Source organism: Sceloporus undulatus, chromosome 1 (genome assembly GCF_019175285.1).
Source record: "Sceloporus undulatus isolate JIND9_A2432 ecotype Alabama chromosome 1, SceUnd_v1.1, whole genome shotgun sequence".
Classification (NCBI taxonomy): Eukaryota; Metazoa; Chordata; class Lepidosauria; order Squamata; family Phrynosomatidae; genus Sceloporus; species Sceloporus undulatus.
In genome coordinates this window covers 160,421,281-160,443,571 of record NC_056522.1, presented here as the reverse complement: position 1 = coordinate 160,443,571, position 22,291 = coordinate 160,421,281, and the positions used below count along the sequence as shown (strand labels likewise).

The following is a 22,291-nucleotide window of genomic DNA, read 5'->3' as shown; positions in this document are numbered from 1 at the left end:
GTCTTTAAACTGAGGCTGGATGGCCATCTGTCAGGGATGCTTTAATTGAGATTTCCTGCATGGCAGAATGGGGTTGGACTAGATGACGCTTGTGGTCTCTTCCAACTCTATGACTCTATGAATCTCCTTAAATCTTCCATCATTTTGATATAGTCCATCACTTTATTCCAGTCTTCTACCAGTCTTATTATACAATGTACTATATTCCAGTATTCTTTCACTTTGACACAGGACCAGCAGAGAAGGAAAAATGTGCCCTTTTCATTTCCACACATCCAGCACCTATGTGAACTATTCTTAGATATTTAACGTGTATTTTCAGGTTGCAAATACCTTCGGAAAAAATACTTTGCAATCGTTTTCCCTTAGGGCTTGGGAAGCTGTGTATTTTATCCTCCTTTTCCAAGTTAACTCCCACTCTTCCTTCTCAATATTGTGCCCTAGATTTCTTGGCCACTGAACCATGTTTTCTTTAACCACCTCAGATTCCATCTTATGTTTTAACAGGATTTTATACAATCTCGCCAAAAGTGAATCTTTCCCTATAGCAAACACATTTCCTAGTATTTCTGTACTAATGATTTGTATTCCATTTGTTTTCATATGCAACAAAAAGCTCTCTCTTATTTACCTGAAAATAAACCAATTACGTTGTTTACCTTCTTTTCTTATTTTTTCTAACATCTTTAATTTAATCATATTGCCTTGCTTATTTATGAAATCATTGTAATATTATTATTATTATTATTATTTATATTGCTCTTTTCCAAACAGATCAAAGCGACTAACAGTAAAAGCATCAGTAAAATACTATAGCAACTTATCATTGTTGCATCCAAAACCCTCCCAATTCCTCCCATCCATCTTAAAATACAATTGAATTCTTAAACAGTTATTAACACAATAATTAAAAATGGAGCAGAGGCACTTAGAACAGTTGTTGAACAATTTATTAAATTAATAGGAGATTGTTGTAATGTTAATCTGGAAAGGCCTGCTGGAAGATATACGTCTTGATTGCCTTTTTAAAGCCTTCAAGACTGGTGATATATCAGATCTCTTCCGGAGGCTATTCCATAAACTGGAGCAGCAGAAGAGAAGGTCCTCTGGATAACTGCAGAAAGCCTTGTTATTGCTGGCTGCAATAAGCTTTTACTAGAGGTCCTTAATGTGTGGGACAGATTATATGGGGGAAGGAGATCCCATAAGGGCTTTAAAGTTATAACCAAGACCTTGTACTGTCTCTGGAAATTAATGGGCAGCTAGTGAAGAGAGGTTAGTATAGGTGTCATATGGTCACCTCTTGATTTTCCAGTGAACACTCTGTCTGCCATATTTTGGATTAGTTGAAGTTTCCGGACTTGATACAAGGGTAGCCCTATGTAGAGCACATTACGCAAGCGGAGATCATCTAAGGGGAGCATAGCAATCTTGACTCCGTATCCCATCCTGAAGCCAGTTTGAAATGGGTCTAGATAATCTGAATCTTCCAAGACTACTTGGAGTTGAAGAGCAACGGTCCTCTCAATCACCTTCTTTAGAAATTGAAGATGGGGGACCGGTCTGTAATTGTTCATGTCCAAGGGATCTAGGGAGGGCTTTTTCAGAAGAGGCCTTACCACCACTACTTTTAAGCAAGATGGAAAATAGCCCTCCCTAAGAGATGCATCTATGATATATCTCAAGTGAATGCTAAGTGCATCTCCTCTTTGGAGGAACAGCCATGAAGGGCAAGGATCCAGAGGACAAGTCTTCTTCACACTTCCAAGGAGCTTGTCCACATCCTCGGTACTCACAGATTCAAATTGATCCAGTATGATCTTATTCACAGAGTCACTGGACACCTCACCTATAGCCTCTGCAATTTTAATCAAATGCTTTTACTGTTTTCCTGTTTTTATACTATCATTATTTAATCCAGTTGTAGTATTGGTATCGGGGGTGGGCCTAGGGATTGATTTCTTTGGGATTTTATTGTAACCTCGATGTATTTTATTGTTGGTTTTTCCATGATAGGGCAGGCTAGAAATAAATCTATTATCATCATTATTATTATTATTATTATTATTATTATTATTATTATTTTAGGCTGGCATCCAAGTTGGCTCTGAGAAATGGTCATTTAAAGCATCATAATGAGCTGTGGTAGGCTCTAATAATGCATTCCAGGAGGTGAACTTCTGGATCAGGTCCCAGATGCTCCCCTCCCCACTTCAGCAGCCCCTTTATGCTTCTCTTCCCTTGGCATGTTCCCTCCCTCCCTCCCATTGTTTAACCTACATCCCTTCAAGGGGTTCCAAGGCCCTTTTAGCATTTTCCCAGAACCGGGAGGGGGGTAATCTTTCTGGGGCTGAGGGTCTTCCTGCTGGTCCTCCTTCGCAGAGTTGTTGTGAAGGAAAATCCAGATCTTGTGGGCCTCTAAGCCTAGTTCCCAGGTTGCCAGGGAGGTGTCCCTCTCCTCAGAAGGGGCTTTGGTCCCTCGGTCTGCCTTCTCTTGGCTGTGTCCCCAATTGGGGCTCTTCCCTCTTGCCCAGACAGACCCTCCTCCCCCAAGACTCCAGGGAAAACTCTTCCCACCCGTAAAATGTTGTTTCCAATGCTATCCTCTTTATTTGGCACAGAAATATTCTGCAAATGAGGCATCAGAATGGAGGGTCTTTCCTTTGCCCCACTTTCCAGGAGGGAGGGGGCTCCTCAAAGCCCTTTTTACATTTGGATCCCGATCCCCTCCATGGCCATGCCTCTCTCCAAGGATCCTCCCCTGCCCCATTTTCTCATAATAACCCCCCAAGTACCTGGTCCCCAAGGAATCCCCCGAGGAAGAAGCAGGGAAGGAAAGAGGGAGAGAAGGTCTGGCAGGCCCTCTGCTTTTCTTTGGGGAGAAGAGAAGAGGGCCTTCCTTCCTTTTTATAACCCCCCAAGGGACCCCCAGAGGACCATCCAGCCGTTCCTCTGAAGGAACAAGGGCTCCCCCACTTCCCTTCCTCCCTCCCTCCCTCAGAACAGACTGTGAAAGCAGCAATTGATTCAGGTCTGAGACTGCGCATGCACACATGCATCAAAAGGCCCCTTCTGATCATGTACAGGAATCACCAGGGCCTTACTGCTGCTGCTGTTTCTTGCAATGGCGGCCTTTGAGGGAAGGGAAGGCATGCACCGGGAATTCAGCAGCTTCCCCTTCCTCCCTTCTTCCCTTCCTTCCTTTGAGGAGATTTTGAAGAGGCCACAATGGAGCCCAGGAAAGGCAGGAAAGGAAGGCTCTGTGTATACTGTATGTATATAGATATATACAGATGTATGTGTGTTTGCCTCTGCTGTTCCTATGGCTGGGAATGGAGCTGAGGACTGAGGACAGAGGAAAGTGTCCGTTTTGTGCAAATTCACAACTTCTGTGCATCAAAGAGCCCAGTGTGTTGAAATAGCAAAGAACTTTATTGAAAACACAGTCAGAAATTAAGTGTTTCAGCCAGAACTGCCCTCCCCAAGCCAAAGAATGTATTGAAACCCCAAAACCTAAAACTCCACCTTCTACGAAACCTAGCCCCCACCTCTAATTCCCACCATCTATCCCCCACTATTAACCAGCCCCACTTTGCAATCCTTCTTACATGCACAATCTCTCCCTGCCCCAGACATTCGAAGAAGCTAGCTCCCTTTCTTTTACTGCCGATCCCCATCTTACTTCAGCCAACATCCCACAAATTCCAAATGCTAGCATTGCTATTCTAGCTAGCTGCAACAAATCCCAGCCCCCCATCTAACTAACCTATACCACAACCCATAATCCCCAGGCAAATTGAAAAACCAAAGCAATTATCTATACTAGTAGCAATTAAAACTTAAACTTAATAAAACAAAACTTGAAAACATAACCAGACATATGGACAGAAAAACCATACAAATGAATTCATAAGGGCCTTTTCTTAGCACTGCTGGATTGAAAAAATATTTTTGTATTCTTCCTTTACAAAAATAAAGTCCGTTCACTGCTTGGATTTGTGTGGCTTCTCTCCTGTGTAGCATCTCTGGTGATTGAATAGGCATGACCTCGAAGAAAGGCATTTCCCACATTGTTGGCATTTCTATGGCATCTCTCCTGTGTGGACTGTCTGATGTGTCACTACTTCTGACTTCAAATATAAACATTTCCCACAATGCTGGCATTTGTATGGCTTCTCTCCTGTATGGATTTTCTGGTGTTTCAATAGGTTTGACTGCTGAGAAAAACATTTCACACAATGCTGGCATTTGTATGGCTTCTTTCCTGTGTGAACTCTCTGATGTGTCACTAGTTTTGACTTCAAATAAAAACATTTCCCACAATGCTGGCATTTGTATGGCTTCTCTCCGGTGTGACTCGCTGATGTGTCAATAGGCGTGAATGCCGAGAAAAACATTTCACACAATGCTGGCATTTGTATGGCTTCTCTCCTGTATGGATTTTCTGGTGTTTCACTAGGTTTGACTGCTGAGAAAAACATTTCACACAATGCTGGCATTTGTATGGCTTCTTTCCTGTGTGAACTCTCTGATGTGTCACTAGTTTTGACTTCAAATAAAAACATTTCCCACAATGCTGGCATTTGTATGGCTTCTCTCCTGTGTGAACTCTCTGATGTGTCAATAGGCTTGACTGCCGAGAAAAACATTTCCCACAATGCGGGCATTTGTATGGCTTCTCTCCTGTATGGACTCTCTGATGTGTCACTAGATCTGACTTCAAATAAAAACATTTCCCACAATGCTGGCATTTGTATGGCCGTCTCTCCTGTAATGACTCGCTGAGGTTTCACTAGGTCTGACTTTGAAGAAGAACATTTCCCACAATGCTGGCATATGTATGGCTTCTCTCCTGTGTGGACTCTCTGATGTATCATTAGGTTTGACTTTGAAGAAATACATTTCCCACAATGCTGGCATATGTATGGCTTCTCTCCTGTGTGGACTCTCTGATGTGTCACTAAGTTTGACTGCCGAGAAAAACATTTCCCACAATGCTGGCATTTGTATGGCTTCTCTCCTGTATGGACTCTCTGATGTTTCACTAGGTCTGACTTTGAAGAAGAACATTTCCCACAATGTTGGCATTTGTATGGTTTCTCTCCTGTGTAGACTCTCTCATGACTGACATGTTCTGCTGTAAAGAAAGATAATGACAGAAAATATTGAATATCAGAGTTAAGAGAAGAAAGTGTTAGCCCAAGATTTAGCCTTATGTTCACACCTCCCTATTTGATATTAAATTAATAAAGTTGGGGTGGGTGACCTGAGCATGACCCTGTTGCAGATGCCACAAATTCATGAAACGATTATATCCTTACTCACAGGAGCTGTCAAAGAAGAGATTGTGGGGGAACTACCTTGAGGTAATCAGTAGAAGCAGATAGCCATACAGACTGTTGAAAAAAGATTCCTTTAAACATGTGTAAAAATATTTTGATTGAAAAGTGGCATCATATCCTGTGGGACGGGCAGAGAGAGCTGAGTCAGAGCACATGGCATGATGCAAGCTAACTGCAGAGGTCACTTCATGCTGTGTGGCACCATGAAGTGAATCACAACCAAGACAGAATACAGGTCACATGTGGATTGCTGTGGATAGGATTGGAGTGGAGTTGTGTATATAAGAGATGGTGAACATGACGGAAGTCAGAGAGGAGAGCTTGCAAATATTTTTATTATTTTGCAACTCAGGATAGAGAACCTCCAAAGATTCAGATGAAATCAACTGTGTCTGTGAATTATTTTTAATTGTGAAAAATGGTCAGTGCATTGCCAAAACCTGTATGTGGAAATTTGTTTCCATACTCTGCTATGAGGACCAGTGTGCTAATCCCTTATGTCTGAGATATTTGCACCAAGCACCCATTGCATTCAATTTGATTTTGACTATATTTTCCCCACCCAGGAAACATTCTAAAGTGATTTAAACCTTATAGAAAACTTGGATTCTGCCCACTAGCAACAATTTCAGTATAAATATACCAACTGGTTCTTCTTCAGCATCAGTCCAGTTGCAGACAGACACTCTGTTGGTTTACATTGCTAAACACCTCACTACACTCGCCGGCTCCACTTGCCATGGACTTCTCTCCCCATTCTGGACCCTCAGCAATTAGAATCAAATTCTGTCTTGGTTATGTATTCCCATTAGCAAAGCCTAACATCTATTCACCACGCCCACTTTTGTTACCTAGTTCTTGCATGTGCATGCGTGTACAGTTCTCCTGCGTCATACGCAGGCATGCCTTACGCAGATTTCAGCATACACTAAAAGCCACACTGGAAAAAGGGTTTAATGGCACCTGTGCCTGTGGCGGGCGCGCCGTTCCACTGTGCGGAGCCCCATTCATTTAAATAGGGCTCAAGAATACACAGAATTCCCCTAACGCCGGTGGTGGTGGTGTCTGGAACAGGAAGACTCCCGAGGTCACTGTTGCCCCAATCTCTCATTTGAGCTAAGTATGAAATTCCCCTGAAAGCATAGCACTTGGAAGTGTCCTCCCCAGACTCCAGCATTTTGGGTAACAAAGGGCCTCTGGAATCAACCATGGAGCTAAGCAAGCTCAGGTTGGAAAAGAAACATTAGACAAAAAGGAATTTTTGTGTCACCCTTTCCTCTCTTCATAGACATTGCTCATAATTTCTAAATGGAACCCCTTCATATGTTTGAAAACAAGGACCTCAGCTGGTTCTCACCAGTTCAGTTCTTAAAATCTGTCAGGTTCGTGGCTGCCTCCCAATCCCCAAGACCCTTCTCCTGGCCCTTTCCAGAAGTCCCTTCCTCTCTACAAAGAGCTAGGCAATCCTGGCTTTGCTCCTGCCTTCCCCTCTTGTCTCCCATCTGCCAGATCCCCTTACCTTTCTCCCTCCACTCTCCAACCATCCCTCTTACCCATCTGCACCACTTCCGCATCTCATTTTCAGCATCTCTTCCCTGCCTCCGTCTGTCTATCACAGACACACACCCATTTATGTAATGCATAAAAGGGACACTTTGAGGCCCATTTGTTGAGAAATGGGACCACCCTACTCACCGGGCTGGTTCTGTTGCAGATGGGGAGGGGAGGAATGGTGGGCTCCCCCACGGGAGGGGGCATGGCGGCCTGCGGGGCCCTGCCGCGGCTGGCCTGGGCAGAGCTGGGAGCCACCAAGGCCGCGGAGCTCCCTGCCCTCGTAGGGCCCAGACTTCCGCTCCCAGACTCCTCTGGGTGTGGAAGAGGAAGTGCCGCACCGCCTGGCCCCTTCCAGGCCCGGGAACTACAGCTCGCAGCCTCCCTAGCGGGGCAGAAGTGGCCGCTGATTGGTGGTCTTCAAGGGCGCTGGGGCCTGATTGGCCGGGAGGCGGGACCAACCCCAATTCCCGGCCAGCCATTGGCTGGCGCACCTTTTTAAGGCCCTGGTCGCCCTGGCCTCGGCGCCATTTTTTGCCGGCTCGGGAAGAGAGTCAGGTATCGTTCCTGACTCTTGCTGGCTTGGCAGCAGGGGTGGTTTTGGTGATGGTGGTGCGGCGGTGGCGGTGCGGCGGCGGCACAGCAACAACAACCGCAGCAGCCACAACTGCGGCGCCATTGGCGCCAGCGCCCACTGCAGCAGGCTCCTTCCCAGAAAGTGAAGGACCCCACGGGTCAGCCAGCCACGTGGCCGAGTGCCTGAGGAGCTACCAAACACCAGGTATCACAGGACCAGCCCTCCATTTTCCCCCATTTTCGCCAGCCTCCCCTGGGACAATGTAGGCCTCTCGGCCACCTCTGCCTCCCCCCCCCCCCGGTCATGTTCTTCTTTTGCCCTGTTTAGGCCGCAGGCCTGCACATAAAAACAAAACAAAACAAAACAAAACAAAAAACAAAAAAAGGGCTGTTTCTTGGGGCTGCCAGCATGCCTCCAAAAAAGGCGCAAGCCAAAAAATCCAAGGGTCATCAGGTCGACCCATCCCACCCTATCACTAGAGGTCAAACTGGGCGGCCAGCTAAATCTTGGGCCTCCTTGGCCCCTAAAAGACGGCAGCCCCTTGCCAACCAGGATGTGCCTCAACGGCCAGTCCCTCTACAGTGACCAACGACACAGCTCGCTGCTCAGCTTCCTGCTCATCACCTAGCTGGTCAACTACATCCCTCGGGTCAGGAAGCTGTGCTGCAACAGCTAGATATCCAGCCGGCTATCCTCGACCAGGCTCTACAGCAGCCCATAATGCAACAGCCATTGAGTCAGCCCTCCAGCTATGATACTGTGGTCCATCAGTCAGTAATACATCAGCCGACAATTCAGAGGGCTTCCCATGATCATATCGTCTATCAATCTGCACAGCACCAGCTGGACACACGTCAGCTGCCAATTCAGCCTGATATACACCAACCACTTCCAGTGCTGCGTTATCCAGTCATCCAAAAGCCGCCTCTCCAACAGGTTGCCTCAGACGGGGCTCAGCAACCAGAGGTTCTTCACCCCACCCTTCCTCAATCATCAGCGATCCATCCGACAGCGGTCCATCCTGTACCTCAAGACCATCAAACATTCCACCAAGCTGCCGAACCCTCACCAGCACCCGTGCCCTCCACTTCTAACGCTGATGTGCTGGCGAGGATGTCAGCATTCATGGAGCGCATGGAGCGGCGCGAAAGACATAAGAAGAGGAGAACACAGCAGCAAAGAGATGACTCTCCATCCAGCTCATCTAGCAGAAGCTCCTCCACCACCTCTAGCTCCAGTTCCTCCTCTGGGAACAGCACCTCATCAAGCAGATCGAGATCCTCTCCCGCTGCCAGGTCAAGGCACAAGATGCGCACCAAGGCCAAGAAAAAGTCCAAAAAGAGACGGGGTCGCTCGGAGGAAGGTGGTGAGTCCTCCTCGGGAGATCAGGGCAAAGACGATTATTGGCTGGGTGGTGCCATGGTGCCAGGGCTGCCAGCTTGGGCCATCAGGCGCAGGGCCAGACACCCAGGCCTGGAGGGGGTGTGGGTTGGTGTTCAGGCCCCTTCTTTCCCCAGGTTCACCCGGGATGAAAACCCCCCTGGGCTCCATTTGTCCAAGAGCACCAGGAAAAAGATTTTAAGGGGAAAATTTGTAGACGTTTTCTCCCTCCTCCAGCCCCTGGACGAGTCTAGTCATTCCACTGCTAAGAAGGATGGTAAAAAGGACCATAAAGCTCGACAAGTAGAGCGTTCCTTCATCAATTGGTCTGAGGGGTTTTCTGTCTTTTTGGGAGTGGTATCCATTGCTTACCCCAAGAGGGCATGGCACCTGGCCAACCACATGACGAATGTTCATAAGGCATGAGCAATTGCGGGTGATGCAGCTGCCATTGCCTATGACACCGCATTCCGCAAACGGGCCTCTCAGAGCTCCCTCGACCGATGGGATCTCATTAATAGTGACATCTGGTTGCTGAGGGTGGGCCCCCACATCCGGGGCCGGCCTGACACAGCCAGAAATCTTAGGTGGCAGGAGAAAAAGGACCCTCGCAGGCCCTGCTGCTGGGAGTTCAACCAGGGCAGATGTGTTTGCCCGGTTTGCAAGTTCGACCACTGCTGCGAGTCATGCTCAGGCCCCCATGCCAAGATCGCCTGTCCTCGCTCCACCGGATCCCAGCAGCCCTTTCGTCAGGGACACCCCACTCCAGTAGCCTCTGGAAAAAGAGATAGTTCATCCACCTCTGGACTCGGGGGGTTGGGGGGTCAAAAATGATTCCTCCAGGGCTGCCCAAGGCCCCTTCCAGCGGGCTCCCACGCCAATCCTCCCGGCAGCACTCCTCAGGCTTTTACAGCATTACCCTTCCCATGAAGCAGCTACCTTCCTGGCAGATGGCTTCACCAAGGGTTTCCGCATCCCCACGGTGGGGCCCAGGGTGCCATCCGATGCCCCCAACCTCAGGTCTGCCAGGGACATGCCAGACATCTTCAGGGCAAAGCTCACCAAGGAGTGCTCAGCGGGCAGGGTTGCGGGCCCTTTCACTGCCCCTCCCATTCCTAATCTCAGGGTTTCTCCGCTTGGGGTGGTTCCCAAAAAAGCTCCGGGTGAGTTCCGTCTCATCCATCACCTATCTCATCCTCCCGGGCAGTCTGTAAATGATGCCATCCCCCCTGAGCTCTGCTCAGTTCGCTATGCCTCACTGGACCACGCAGTTAGGCTCATTCGGGCCTGTGGTCGTGGAGCCCTTATGGCAAAATGCGACATTCAGTCAGCTTTCAGACTATTGCCTGTTCACCCTGATGATTTCTGTTTGCTGGGTTTTAAGTTTGATAACCAGTGGTACTTTGACAAGCCCATGCCAATGGGCTGCTCAGTCAGCTGTGCAGCCTTTGAAACTTTCAGCACCTTCCTTGAATGGGAGGTCAAAAAAGTGCCTCCTCACACCTGGTCACTCATTACCTGGACGACTTTCTTTTCATAGGGGATGCTGGGACTAATAAGTGCATCAAGCTGCTCAATACCTTCCAAACACTAATCCGATGAATTGGGTGTGCCTTTAGCAAGCGGCAAAACAGAGGGCCCCACCACGTCCCTCATCTTCCTGGGTATCCAGCTGGACTCCATTGCAGGGGTCTCCCACCTCCCTGAGGATAAACTGCTCACCCTTCATATATTGATCAAAGCCGCCATCTCCTCTCCTAAGGCCACCCTCAAACAGGTCCAGTCCATCCTGGGTCACCTCAACTTTGCTTGCAGGGTGGTTTCCCCGGGCAGGGCCTTTTGTTCCAGACTGGCCAGGGTCACGGCGGGGGTCAGGGCTCCTCATCATCACATCCGCATCTCAAAGGGCATAAAACAGGATCTGCTCATTTGGGACCAATTCCTCAGTAACTACAATGGAATTTCCCTGTGGCAGCGGCCGTGGAACCTGGGGGATGGGCTGCAGGTTCATTCTGACGCCTCTGGAAGCTTAGGCTTTGGGGTCTATTTCCAGGGTCAGTGGTGTGCCCAACGTTGGCCCACACATTGGGCCGGGAGTGGGATCCTGCGAGACCTCACCTTCCTCGAGTTGTTTCCTATTTTGGTGGCTGTCCACATTTGGGGTGACCAGCTGGCCAATAAACAAGTCTGTTTCTGGTGTGACAACCAGACAGTGGTCAGAGTGTTAAACAGCCAGACATCCAAGTCTGAGAGGGTCATGCTCCTGGTACGTCCTTTTGTCCTTCACTGTTTACAATTTAACATAACCTTCAGAGCCCGTTTCGTGCCAGGTCTCAATAATGACATCACAGACGCCCTCTCTCGTTTCCAGGTAGACAGGTTCCGCACGCTGGTGTCTGGGGCGGACCCCTCCCCCACTCCCTTCCCAGAGGAATTGTGGGAGATTGGAAGTCAGCGATAACTGAGAGCGTCCTGCAATCGCTGGCCCCCTCCACCCTCCGGGCCTATAAGAGGGCAATGTCCAAACTCCATTTGTTCTTCAGGTCTAATGACCTCACCCCCCACTGGCCCATCAGGTCAAAAACTGTATTGAAGTTCCTAGTTTGGTTGAGGGAGGCCAACAGCGCACCACGCACGATGGCGGTTCACCTGGCGGGCATCTCCTTTTTCTCCAAGGCGGGCGGTCACCATGATCCATGTTCTTCATTCCGCATCAGGAGGGCCTTGGAGGGTTGGAGGAGGGCCATTCCTCGACGGTCCAACACCAGAAAGCCCATTTGCTTTCAGTTACTATGTAAAATTGCCAAACAACTCAAAAAAGTTTGCTCATCCAAGACAGAGGCAAGGCTATTTCGGGCTGCTTTTGTTACGGCCTTCTTTGGGGCACTGTGGGTGGGTGAGCTGGTTCCTGCTTCCAGGTCCGATGCTTCCGACCGTTGTCTACAGGTGGGGGATGTATCTTTTGGAACTGATGCTGTTTTCTTAGTACTTCGCAGGTCCAAGTGTGACCAGCTAGGAAAGGGAACAACCATCACCCTCAGAAAGCTGCGGGGTCACAGGCTGTGCCAAGTACGGACTCTAAAAAAATTCATGGCAGCCCACCCTAATCGACAAGGGGCTTTCTTTGCCCACAGCGATGGCTCGCCGGTCACCAGGTTCCAGCTCGTGTTGGTACTACGCATGGCCCTGCGTTGGGAAGGTCTCCCTGTAAACGACTTTGGCAGCCATTCCTTTCGCATTGGAGCCGCAACGGTTGCAGCACAATCAGGATTGCCAGCTGACACCATCAAGCGGGTGGGCAGATGGAAATCCAGAGCCTTCACAGGATACATACGCCCCCAAAAGGACATTTGCATAGACACCAGGGACCTGGGGTGCAGGGCTTCCTTATGTTAGGGTTTGAGTTCAGGTGAGGGTTGGCGGAAGGCGAGCCCGGGGGGGGGCATTGCCTTTTGTGGCGGCAGCATAGGTCGTGGATCTGATGGGCGTGGTTTCCGATGCTGCGGAGCACGGAATCGGGAGTCCCACCGGGACCCGGGGGTGCTGAGGGCTAGCGATGTCGCCAGTGTGGGGGCGACATCGATTCAGCGTTCCCTGGTGACATGGGGCGAAGATGCGCTCAGGCTCATAGCCGGTGGCTTTAAGTGGTGAGCGAGATTTAGGCCGGTTACCCCTCTGTCATCCTGAAGCCTGGGCATGGCCAGGCAAATGGTTCATCGACCAACACGGGTTGGTGGATGTCAGATCCAGACCTCATGCTTTCTGGCCAACCCTCTTGTTATGTTTGCTGTGTTAATAAAGTTGTGGCCATTTCCTTGCCAATTCTGTGTCTGCTGTGTTTGTCCACCCGGCAACCCCCTTCTCCTCTGCAAAGGCAGGATACTCAATATACAAATAACTCATTGGCAAAGGCAGAGCAAGGGGGCTGGGATATGGACTCCAGTTTTGGTAAGGGTCAAGCACCAGGGAGCAGCCTTAAAATAGCCTTAAAACATCTATAAGACAGGCATGGGCTACTGATGGGGTTTGGAGGAGATCTCAGGGTCAACCCCACATTGTATTGCTTGGGGGAGGGTGATGAAATAATATTGCACCCTTCAACATCCCACAGCATCCCTTTGGGGAAGTGGAGCCCATTTTGCCACTGTTGGGCCCTCTGAGCCATTACAGGACCAAGGGAAGTCTTTCCCCCAAGAAGACTCTCCGGAGCCTTAAAAGGATGGAAGAGGGGACAAAAGAGGTAGGAAACTTGCTCAGGGATGTGCTGAGTACCATTTGGGTGTGAAAAGCATTAATCTCCATGGCTTCTTTCCACAAAATCCTAGAATTGGCAGTTTAGGATGGGGTAATTAGAATCCTTAGAAACTGGAGAGCAATAATGCCTCACTGAACTACAGATTCAACTATTCTACAGGATGTTTCTATCACAATTAAACTATGCTTGAAAGGGCTCTAGGATTCCTAGTAGACCACAAGCTGAACATGGGCCAACAGTGTGATGCGGCAGCTACAAAGGCTCATGTGATTCTAGGCTGCATCAATACAAGAATAATTTCTAGATCAAGGGAAGTAATAGTGCCACTCTATTCTGCTTTGGTCAGGCCTCGCTTGGAATAATCCTGTGTCCAGTTCTGGGCCCCACAATTCAAAAAGGATGTTGACAAACTGCAGCATGTCCAAAGGAGGGCAACCAAAGTGATGAAGGGTCTGGAAACCATCAAGCTCTATGAGGAACAGCTTAGAGAGGTGGTTATGTTTAGCCTGGAGAAAGGAGGATAAAGAGTGGATATAATATCCATGTTTAAATATTTGAAAGAGTGTCATGTTGCGCAATGAGCAGGTTTGCTTTTTGATACTACAGAGAAAAGGAGACACCACAATGGATGCAAGCCACAGGGAAAGAGGTTCCATCTAAACATTAGGAGGAACTTTGTGACAGTAAAAGCTCTTTGACAGTGAAATATACTCCCTTAGAGTTTGGTGGAGTCCTCTTTCTTGGAGGTCTTTAAACAGAGGCTGGATGGTCATCTCTTGGGGGGATTTGAATGTGTATTCCTGCATGGCAGAAGGAGGTTGAACTGGATGGCCCTCGTGCTCTATTCCAACTCTATGATTCTATAATTCTAGTGGAATGATAGCGACATAATAATATAGTATAAAAGGGCCCTCAGTCTTTATAGAAAGAGCAATGGATTCAGTTCCTTACCTACAGAAGCCACATTCTCATAATTGTCCATCATTACATAATTGTACAAAAGTTTCTGTTTCTTCGTCAACAGATTCCATTCCTCTTTGGTGAAATATACTGCCACATCTGCAAAGGTCACCTGGAATAGAAAATAGCCCTCATCCAGAGAGTGACTAAGCAAAAGGGGAGGAAAGCACATGGTGCATCCAAATATTATTTCATCACTTCAGAATTCAGACCAGGAAATAAACTTTAAATTCTGTTAGCAAGCAAAAAGCTACTGCTTCTGAGTTCAGTTTGTCTTGAATCCTTTCAAAATAATATAAAATATAATAAACAATATTATGGCCAAGGTTGTTTAGGAGGAAGATCACACAAGCTAGGAAGGGCACAGCAGTTTGCTTTTGCCTCAGCCTCCTGGCAAGGGAAGACCCTGGCAACTTATCTCCTCTCCTCTCCCCCCTTTTGAATTGATGCAGTGCAAACTCCTTGGAAGTCACTTTGCAGCAACCCAAGAGAGCTGAGGAGAAGGGGGAAAGTGGGAGGAAGAGAGAGAAACTGGGACATTTTCAAAAGCCCCTGAAAAAGTGAGGTGTCAGAGGATTAACCAGGACTTTCTCTGCCAAACTGGGACAATATGTTCTCCACTTGCTTTCATGAGCTGCCCCAGCAGTGACACAAATGAAACTAATAGTCAGGATGTCAACTCACCAAAGAGTTGTTGTACTTGGACAGCCTCTTTCTCTTGGAGCCCAACTCCCTCTGCTTGGTCTCTGTTTTGGCCATTAGGTGGGCAATCGCGTCCTGGTGGCCCTGCACTTGGGTCTCTTTCAGCAAAATATGCCCCAAAGCTGTGTACAAGGAGGCCGAGGAGAAGTTCCTGAGAAAAGAGACTAGGGTTAGGCTTGATTTGTCAAGAAATTCTGCATCACTCAAAGACACAGAGAAGAGCATTTTGCTGGTGAGATACGCAGGTGACATATGCCTCCTTTGGGCCAATGCAGAGGTGGGCATCCCCTTCCTCCCTCTGCACCAAACAAAGCCCCCTGGACCTAGCATAGATTCACTGCAGCTCCCCTACACAACAGATACTCCATGTTAAAACGCTTTTGACGTTGCTATGTTGCGCAGCACATGAGGCAACACGTTAACGTATGGCGCCAGATTCTCCACCTTGACTGTAGTCAGTAGCTTGTGAGCTGGAGAAACACACCTGTCGCTTTCTCAATGAGCAAAGAGACACTGAAATGTTCTTCTCTCAGATGAGGCTTTTATTCATATAAGAAGCTCCACTGTGTACAACACTATATACATCGACACCATCCACCATCCCCACCAGTAACAACCCACTCTGAGGCACACACTGTCTCACTCTTCCTCAGTGACAGTTGAGAATGACAGTTGACGGTTGCATCAACATTCCAATGATGCACTGTTTAAATGCTGACACATGTAACTGCCACTAGAGTTGTCAATGACTTCCACAACAGCTCCACCTAGTGGCCACATCCATGTCATCTCCTCAGACCTGTTTACCATGGTCCTGACACTCCATACCTTGTGAGAGTGGTGGGGGATCAGGGGATGGGGAATTGGAGAGGACCCTGGCTATGTCCCTGTAGCTAGATGTGAAATGAGTGCATCATCTGCTGAAACCTCCAGACGTCCACAGTAGCCCTCAGAGGAAAATGCCTTCATTTTGCTTCTGGCTAGAGAAACACAGCTGGATGCTTCTCCAATGCCTCGCACCCAACACTCTCATCAGGCATGGAATGACCATGCGGGAGGGCTTCCACAACTCTGTGGAAGTACCTGGGTCAGTGAATGGCCAGTTGTAGCCTCATTCCACCCAGAGCAACACTGGAGAATGGAGGGCTCTGCTGGGTCAGCCTTTCTGGCCTGGTGGCCTCTCATTCTCCCAGTGGCCAAACCAGTTGCCCTCCATCCCCCAGGGAGGCCTCCGGTTAGGCAGGGCAGGAAAAGAGCTCTCTCTTTTCAGGTTGCTCCCCTTCCATGCTATCCAGCCCTCCTCCCAGGATCGGGAGGCACCAAAGGATTGAGCTGATGGAAAGGGAGCACCCAGTTGCCATGGCAGCCTTCTGCATGCAGAGATATCATAATTCTGAGAGTGTCTCTGCCCATGTGGAGTGTGCCCATTTTCCACACTTTTCCCTGCCCATCTGGGCTTGGGAATATCTTGTTCAAGACACATACAAGCCTAAATCCTAGCTTGTATCATATCCTATGCTTAGTCCTAATCAGATTAGAATCACTGAATCATTTGGATTTACCTATACTTATGGGTTCAGTAGGTCTACTCTAAGGTTAACCAACAGGATTCAGGCCCTCTCAGATGTTAATTGCAGGAATGCAAGTTTTTAATGCTGTGTCATCATCACTGATGAGAATGCGACTTCTCTTTCATGCAGTGGAGGAGGAGGAGGAGGACCTGTTTTCTGTCCCATGAAGAGAAGAAGTTCTAGTTCCTGGACTGCATAAGACCTGCAGCACTTTATGGATCTGATTCATTGTTTCTGAATGGACCTATTGTCAAAATCACTTCCACTTCACTTCACCTTGTGTATTCTTAAAAAGTATGCACACTGCGGAATATGTTACACTTAATGCAACATAAGTCCATAAATGTATAGGTTTGTTTATATTTTTATGAATAATGTTTATTTGCTTTTCAACATATAACATATAACAATTACAGACAAACAAACTGAGAACTTTACATAACCATAAATAGACATGAAAACATCCCTATACATGTGCTATACCTCACTTACTATCTTAAAAAGACAAGACTAATAGGAATAACTCACATATATTTCCTAACGGACCTATCTTTATAAAAACATATAACAAAAAAAGAAATATGACTTCCTCCTACTTGGAAAACCTTTCATATTTGTTCTATTTAAGTAAATGTTTTACCCTTCTACCTTGATTACTTCTTACTTTACATTACCTTATTTCAACTAGATTCATGAGTTAATTTAACTTAATTATATTCCCTGGACCTTCTTTTGCTGATTTCCTTGAGTAAACAGTTAGTTTTACCAGGTTTGGGATACCTAACATTATTAACCAACTTCTGCTTTCTACCCATACATTTCACGCTTCCAATTTGTATACCATATATTTTTCTGACGTTATTCTGACAGACAACCCTTTACTTCCTGATTATAATATCTTTCCAACATTTTTCTAAAGAATTATAAAATACATTCCAATCTTTTAAAACACTTTCTTCAGTTTTCCCTTTCATCCAACTTGTCATCACATCCATCTCCGCCATCTCAAACACTTCAACTAACCATTGTTCTATGGTTGGGCTTCCTCTGTTTTCCAGGTTCTAGCAAGTACTATCCTGGCACATGTTAAGAAATAAAAATGTAGTTTCCCATAGGTTATTTTTCCATCTTGCTATCTATCATTCCTAACAAAAAGGTTTCTGGAGAGAAGGCAATTTCTATTTTTAAATTCATTACCAAAATTTTGAATATATGTAACCAATTTTTTTTTTTGTTTCTGGACAAGTCCACCAAAGACAAAAATAGGAACCTGTAATGTAGGAGCATTTCCAACACTTGGGTTTGGTATTCTTGTACCTATGGGCAATTCTCTGAGGTGGCAAGTGCCATCTATATGTCATTTTATAAACACTTTCTTTCATATCTTGGCTTGCAGTACAGTTCATTCTCCAGTTCCATGTCTCCTCCCAGTGTTTGTAGTCCAGGTTATGTCCTATGTTCTGTGCCATTTGACCATTATTATCTCCTCTTCTGTATCCCATTTCAACAAAAATTTCTAACATTTAGAAACCATTTTCACTTCCTTTTTCTACAATTTCATTCCGTTCCGATTTTTCATTTTGTATTCCTTCTAATTTCACATCTATTTTAAACCTCTCTCTCATTTGATGATAGAGATACGAGATTCTTTAAGTTCTTCTTGTGTTTTGACCTCTAGTTTTCCTTGTGATTCTTTCAGTACATCCTTGTATCTTAACCATTTAGTTTTCTGGATGCTTTTCCTCCCGAAAAGAGCCTCATGCGGCAAATGCCATAAAGATATTTTGGGACACTTGGTTCCCCCCCAACCCCCCGATCTTCAATAGAGTTTTTCTTACAAAATGATTTGTGCTTTCTTTATAAACTTTCTCTTTGCTGTAAATTAGATATCCATGCCATCCAAATCTTAAATGTTCACCCTCCAGACATAATAATTGTTCATTCCCTAACATAACCCATTCTCTAATCCAAACCAAACAAGCAGCATAATAGTTTTAAGTTTGGTAAACACAGCCCTCCTCTACTTTTCTCATCCCAAAATATTTTGGGTTTTATCCTGGCTCTTTTTTTATTCCAAATAAATGTTGAGATTTCCTTTTGCCACAGATTCAATTGATTTTCATTCTGGATGATGGGTATCGCTTGAAACAGAAACAGTATTTCAGGAAGTAAACTCATTTGGATCAGTGTCATTTTCCCTAATAGCAATAAGTGTGATTTCCCCCATTTTGCTAGGTCTTTTCTGATTTCCTTCCATGCTGCCTCACAGTTATTGTGAAATAGATCTGAGTTTTTATTTGTTAAATTTATTCCTAGATATTTAACTTTCTTTCCCACTTCAAATCCACACATTTCTCCCTGGATTTGTTCTTCCTTTTCCCATATTTTTGGTTATTAATGTTCTTTTGTCTCTGTTTACCTTTAGTCCTGAAACATATTCCAATTCCACTAGTACATCCATCAATTGTCTTATGCTCTTTTCTGGGTTCTCCAGGGTATAGACAATGTCGTCTCCAAAGACTCTCATTTTAAACTCAGTTGTTTTTAATTTTCATTCCATTGATCTTATTTTCTAATCTTATCCTATTATTCAGTGCTTCAAGGATCAGAATGAACAAAAGGGGTGATATTAGTTTGGCTCTTTGATCTTTATACATTGCCTTTATCCATCTTAAAGAAGAAGCTCCTATTTCGATGTTTTCAAGCGTCACAAATAACACATCCCATCCTATGATATCGAAGGCCTTTTCTAAATCGACAAAGATAAGTGCAAGCTTTTTTGTTGTGCCTTTCAAAATATTCAATTATATTTAAGATGTTTCATATGTTATTACTGTACTGAGTTGTCTGTGAGGGAGAAATCACGATTGGTCCTTATGAATCCAGTCTTTAAGAACTTTTTTGAATCTATCAGCCAAAATCATAGCAAATAATTTATAATCCATATTTAATAAGGAAATTAGCCTGTAGGTCTTTACCTCAGTTGCATCTCTATCTTCCATCAGCAAAGTTATATTAGCTTGTTTCCATGTTTCAGGATAATGGTTTTCTATGATGGCATTTATCATTAATTTGAGTGGTGTTTACAAGTGATCCTCAAATACTTTATAATAACTGGCGGTGAAGCCATCAGTCCTGATGTTTTCCCTTTTAAAAACTTTTTCTTATTACTTCGATGATTTCTGCTGTTGTGATCAGTCCATTTAATATATTTCTTTGTTGGTCTGAAAGTAGCTTTAAGTTAGCTTTTTCCAAAAACTCCTTTATTTTGGCTCTAGACGTTTGAGATCCTTTATAGAATTTAGCATGGAATTCTTGCAATGTCTTCTTAATTTTATTTTGGCCAGATGTTAATGTCAAATCTTTATTTATTTCCGCAATGATGTTTTGTTCTTTTAACTTCCTTATTTTATTTTCAAGCCATCATCCTGGCTAGCTAGCTTGTTCAAAATTCCTTTGTTTTAGATATCTAAGTTGATTCTGTATTTCCATTGCTTCTTGAGTGAAGATTGCATCCTGGATTATGCTCATTTTTGGAATGTGAAGATTATGGAAATTCATTTTATAAACCCAGTGAAACAAATATCTCATAAAGCTCTAGTAAACAACATGTTCACACACAGTCCCCACACAAAGGACTCACTGGTGCTCTGTGTGTCTGGGGTCTGGAAATCTCACTTCTACTTTCTGGGAAGACAATGCTGCCAGAGACTAAATTTGGGGCTTTATGCCTGCAAAGCATGGGCTCACTCTCTCAGCTGCAACCCTTCCACACAATCCTGGACTGAAAAATTGAAACAGCTCCAGGAATAAAGACCTACCTTCAGTACAGACCTTGATTCCTGCAGCCCCAGAAAGGGCTCTCCTGCAGTCCTTTATTGCCGGGGTGTCCCTGGGTCAGAGGCCGTCTCTTCAGCCGTAGAGAAGGGTTGCTCTGAGTGCGAAGGAGGAGGAGGTCCACAGGGCTGAGGGAGGGAAGGCAATGGGGAAAAGGTCAGTGCCAATGGCCATGGAGGGCAGAAGGTGATGCCTAGGAAACTCCTCTGAGTCACAGCCCTAGGAATGAGTGACAGGAGTGAGTCCAGGGGGCTGAGGGGGTCCCCTTTCCCAAAGGAGGAGGCAAGGACCAGTGGACCCTCCCCAGCTAGGGCCCAAAGGGAGGGTCTCTTTCCCCACCTCTCTCTCCCAGCCCCCCACTGGCCCTGAGTCCCCTGCCTCCCCTTCCTCAGACCCGCACAGGCTCCTTCCTTCCTTCCTTCACCTCAAAATGGAGGGCCAGAGGCACAAACACTTCCTTCCCTTTGGCCCAAGGAGCCTGGCCTCCTTCTCGCTCTGGAGCCTCAGGGAGGAAAAGAGGAGTCTCTCGGTTCAACTGAGAAGGCCTCAGAGAAGGTTCTGGAGCATTATTCCCCAGTCACAAGCAGCACAAAATGGCAGCTAGATCACAAAATGGCCTCCTCTGCCTCAGCACATGGCAGTTGGCAGTTTGAGGCCTTCAGGGAACCCAAAATGGAAGTGAAAGGGCCCCAAAGTCAGAAGGGACCCCAAACAGGATTTCTGGACCTAAACAACACAGAAAGGTTTTCCTGATGGCACCCGATGGCTGTGAGAACACAAAAAGTCCCCAAACAGCATTTCCGAACCTTAACAACATCTGAACGTTTTACTGATGCTATAGAATGGAGGAACCTGATCCCCTCCTTAATTACAATCAATAGTGAAAGATATCAATATTAATATCAAGAGTGCCCATTGCCCACGACCCAGCTCAGGTCTTGACCGCTCAGGGAGGCCAGTCCAGCTACAGGTGGTCCTCTGTCCGTCCTCCTTTCCTTCTGCATTCATTCTCTTTACCCCATCCTCTTTCCCAAGAAGGCTGCATCTGCTCTATAGAAATAAGGCAGTTTAACACCACTTTAACCGCTCAGTGCTATGGAATCCTGGGATTTTACCTTTGGGACACTTAGCCTTCTCTGCCAGAGAGCTCTCATGCCAGAACAAGCTACAAATCCCAGGATTCCAAACCAGGAGAGTTAAAGCGGTTTTGAACCGGATTATTTCTGTAGTGGAGATAAAGCCTCAGTTGGTTGTAAAAGGGTAGAAGGAACCAAGTCGAATTTTTATCCTGTTAAAAATGTCTTTTTTAAATGAAAGCAGTTTGTTGTTCTGTCTAATCCTTATTCTTCATTTCTTGTTTGTTTGTATGTTTGTATGTATCATTCTTGGTAATATGAGATGGTCGGTCTGCTACCTTCCCTCTTGCCTGAAAATCTCTTAATAAGAAAACTGGGGAGACTTTTAAAACCTCCGAAAGAAGCCACTTTTGGCCTTGTTTGGGGGACTAGCCTCCTCTTAGAAGCCAAAGCCCAATGTTTGTGAAGAAGAATAAGGCTTGTCTTAAAACTATCCTCCCTGTTTCTGACCCCTTTTAAAACCTATATTTCTTATTCCTAATGGGAATAAGATATAATGTTGATATAGTTTGTTACGGTTATAGAATTATTTGTATATTTGTAAGATTTAGATATTTGTATATAGGTAGATCTGTATGTATATTTGTATGTTTTTTTGTAATTTTTCAAAAATAAAATAATAATAATAAAAATAATAATAATAATAAAACTCATATTCCCCAGGAGCAGAGCTGTGTAAGAAAACCCTCTCAGAAAAGACACACAAAGGACACACAAAGAGACACACTTCCTTCCCTTTGGCCCAAGGAGCCTGGCCTCCTTCTCTCTTTGGAGCCTCAAGAGAGAAAGAGAGACCTCTGTGCAACTGAGAAGGACTCAGAGAAGGTTCTGGAACATTATTCCCCACAGTCACAAGCCAGAACACAAAATGGCCACTGAAACACAAAATGGCTGCCGGAACACAAAATGGCCTCCTCTTCCTCAACGCTTGTCAGTTGGCAGTCTGAGTCCTTCAGGGAACCCAAAATGGAGGATGAAAG

At 45.9% G+C, this 22,291-nt stretch overlaps 1 pseudogene; it reads right to left on the bottom strand.

Moving 5' to 3' along the window:
- Positions 1-3,857: 3,857 nt before the first annotated feature.
- The window catches only part of LOC121925490, a 34,497-nt pseudogene continuing 16,063 nt past the window's right edge, over positions 3,858-22,291 (bottom strand).